The 3366-nt window shown below is 57.1% G+C and overlaps 1 pseudogene across 1 annotated transcript; it reads left to right on the top strand.

The window, feature by feature from the left end:
• The first annotated feature begins 231 nt into the window (after nt 1–231).
• On the top strand, nt 232–1784 carry LOC144677837 (tubulin beta-4B chain pseudogene; annotated as a pseudogene). Its single transcript, XR_013575834.1, has 2 exons — nt 232–1369; nt 1552–1784. The product of XR_013575834.1 is annotated as a tubulin beta-4B chain pseudogene (transcript).
• Nucleotides 1785–3366: the final 1582 nt, after the last annotated feature.

Here is a 3366-nt window from a genome sequence, read left to right on the forward strand (position 1 = left end):
CCCTAATATCTCAATGTGGCTCCGGGGGGGGAGGTGGGGTTCAGACCGTGTTGGACAATCGCTCCCGTGAAGGGGTCTCGGGGACGTTTCACTGGACGCTGACGGCTGGGGGTGTGTGTGTGTGAACATGAGGATCAACCGCACAACGTCGAGATGACTGACGCCGTCTTTGTCATTTATTTCTCCCCCCCCCACCCCCTTCCCTCACCCCACCCCCCACACACAGGTCAGAGCGGAGCCGGCAACAACTGGGCCAAGGGTCACTACACGGAGGGGGCCGAGCTGGTGGACTCGGTGCTGGACGTGGTGAGGAAGGAGGCGGAGAGCTGCGACTGCCTGCAGGGCTTCCAGCTCACCCACTCGCTGGGCGGGGGCACCGGCTCGGGCATGGGCACCCTCCTGATCAGTAAGATCCGCGAGGAGTACCCGGACAGGATCATGAACACCTTCAGCGTGGTCCCCTCCCCCAAGGTCTCGGACACGGTGGTGGAGCCCTACAACGCCACCCTGTCGGTCCACCAGCTGGTGGAGAACACCGACGAGACCTTCTGCATCGACAACGAGGCCCTCTACGACATCTGCTTCCGCACCCTCAAGCTGACCACCCCCACCTACGGCGACCTCAACCACCTGGTCTCCGCCACCATGAGCGGCGTCACCACCTGCCTCCGCTTCCCCGGCCAGCTCAACGCTGACCTGCGCAAGCTGGCCGTCAACATGGTGCCCTTCCCCCGCCTCCACTTCTTCATGCCCGGCTTCGCCCCGCTGACCAGCCGGGGGAGCCAGCAGTACAGCTCCCTGACCGTCCCCGAGCTGACCCAGCAGATGTTCGACGCCAAGAACATGATGGCCGCCTGCGACCCCCGCCACGGCCGCTACCTGACGGTGGCCGCCATCTTCCGCGGCCGCATGTCCATGAAGGAGGTGGACGAGCAGATGCTCAACGTCCAGAACAAGAACAGCAGCTACTTCGTGGAGTGGATCCCCAACAACGTCAAGACGGCCGTCTGCGACATCCCGCCCCGGGGCCTCAAGATGTCCGCCACCTTCATCGGCAACAGCACCGCCATCCAGGAGCTCTTCAAGCGCATCTCCGAGCAGTTCACCGCCATGTTCCGGCGCAAGGCCTTCCTCCACTGGTACACGGGCGAGGGCATGGACGAGATGGAGTTCACCGAGGCCGAGAGCAACATGAACGACCTGGTCTCCGAGTACCAGCAGTACCAGGACGCCACGGCCGAGGAAGAAGGCGAGTTTGAGGAGGAGGATGACGAAGAGGCGGCTTGAGTTTGCGCTCCCGCTCTCTCTCTCTCTCTCTCTCTTTCTTCTCCACCAACACCACCTCCCTTCCCCCTCCTCCCACCCCACAGTGAGCTCAATCATCAAGTCAATCTCTCTCTTTCTTCTCATCCACCAACACCACCACCAACCCCCTTCCCTCTCCTCCCTCCCACCCCACAGCGAGCTCAGTCATCAAGTCAATCTTGCTCTCTCTCTTTCTCTTTCTTCTCCACCAACACCACCTCCCTTCCCCGTCCTCCCACCCCACAGCGAGCTCAGTCATCAAGTCAATCTCTCTCTCTCTCTCTCTCTTTCTTCTCCACCAACACCACCAACTCCCTTCCCCCTCCTCCCTCCCACCCCACAACGAGCTCAGTCATCAAGTCAATCTCAATCTCTCTCTCTGCATGGATTCCCGTCTGTGTCCCTTCATTCGTGTGTGCGTTGTCTGGCCAACGAGCACTGTACAAGGCTTCATTAAAGAGACTTTTGATAGCAAGAAACTTTGGCGTTTCTGGTTTTTATTTTTTATTTTTTTCAAAAAAAAGATTCAGTAGAGGAGAGAAACCTGCCTTTCGTCGGGTGGGCTGTATAATCTCGAAAGGAGAGCCCCGCGGTGTCTGTACTCGGGGGACGTGACGCCCCCCTGACCTGTGTCGATTGTCAGGGAGCAGCCGGGAGAAGGAAGGGGTGGGCGGGCAAGCGGCAAGTGCAGTTTAATGCGGCGGAGTACGTAGCGTTTGGTCTCGTTGAGGGGGGAAGGCAGAGAGAGACCACGCAATGCGGGAGCAGAGGGAGGGGGCTGGGTGTCTATGCACAAAACATTTTGAAGGTGGCAGGACAGGCGCACAACACAGCGTAAAAGGCACAATCCCATCAACAATGGCGTTAATACAGTATCCTGGGCGTTATTAATAGGGGCAGAGAGTACAAGAGCAGGGAGGGTGTGTTGAGCTGGTATAAGACACAGGTTGAGAGAGAGCGGGTAATAAAGCAGACAGTATCCTGGGCTTTATTAATAGGGACAGAGAGTGCAAGAGCAGGGAGGGTGTGTTGAGCTGAGATAAGACACAGGTTCGGCCTCAGCTGGAGTGTTGTGTCCAGTTCTGGGCTCCGCACTTTGGGAAGGATGTGAAGGGGTTGGAGAGAGTGCGGGAAAGATTGACGAGAATGGTTCCAGGGATGAGGAACTTCAGTTCACGGGGAGAGATTGGAGAAGTTGGGACTGTTCTCCTCGGAGGAGTGACGGGTCAAGAGGAGATTTGATCGAGGTGTTCAAAATCACGGGGTGGGTGTCTGGGACAGCGTAGAGGGGGAGAAACTGTTCCCATAGGCGGAAGGATGGAGAACTAGAGGGGACACAGATTTGAGGGGATTGGGAAAAAAAGCAATGGAGACAGGAGGAGAAACTTTTTCACACAGCGAGTGGTTAGGATCTGGAACGCATTGAGTGTGGGGGAGACAGGGTCAATTGAGTGGTTAGGATCTGGAACGCGCTGTCTGAGTGTGTGGGGGAGACGGGGTCAATCGAGTGGTTAGGATCTGGAACGCCCTGTCTGAGAGTGTGAGGGAGACAGGGTCAATCGAGTGGTTAGGATCTGGAACGCACTGTCTGAGAGTGTGGTCAAGAGGGAATTGGATTGCTCTCTGAAAGGGGAGAGCGGGCAGGGTTATGGGGAGTGGGACTAGGTGGGTGACTCAGATCCAGCCCAGGTGTGATGGGCTGAATGGCCTCCTGTGTTACAACTATTATTGGTTCTGTTGAATGCTGACTGAAGTGAGAGATTTCTTTGCTTGATGAGCGGTGAATCTTTGGAACGCTCCAACCCAGCTGGTGAGGTAATTGGAGATGGAGAGATCCTTGGGCACTGGGAGGGAGGTTTGGGGTGAGGATAGAGGATCAGACGCGATTGTATCAAATGCTGTTAGACCACACTGGGAGCACCGTGCACAGTTCCGGTCTCCCTATCCCTCGGTTAGACCACACTAGGAGCACCGTGCACAGTTCCGGTCTCCATATCCCCCACAGTTAGACCACACTTGGAGCACCGTGCACAGTTCCGGTCTCCGTATCCCTCGGTTAGA

Source organism: Cetorhinus maximus, unplaced genomic scaffold (assembly GCF_964194155.1).
Source record: "Cetorhinus maximus unplaced genomic scaffold, sCetMax3.hap1.1 HAP1_SCAFFOLD_3140, whole genome shotgun sequence".
In the NCBI taxonomy this organism is placed as follows: domain Eukaryota; kingdom Metazoa; phylum Chordata; class Chondrichthyes; order Lamniformes; family Cetorhinidae; genus Cetorhinus; species Cetorhinus maximus.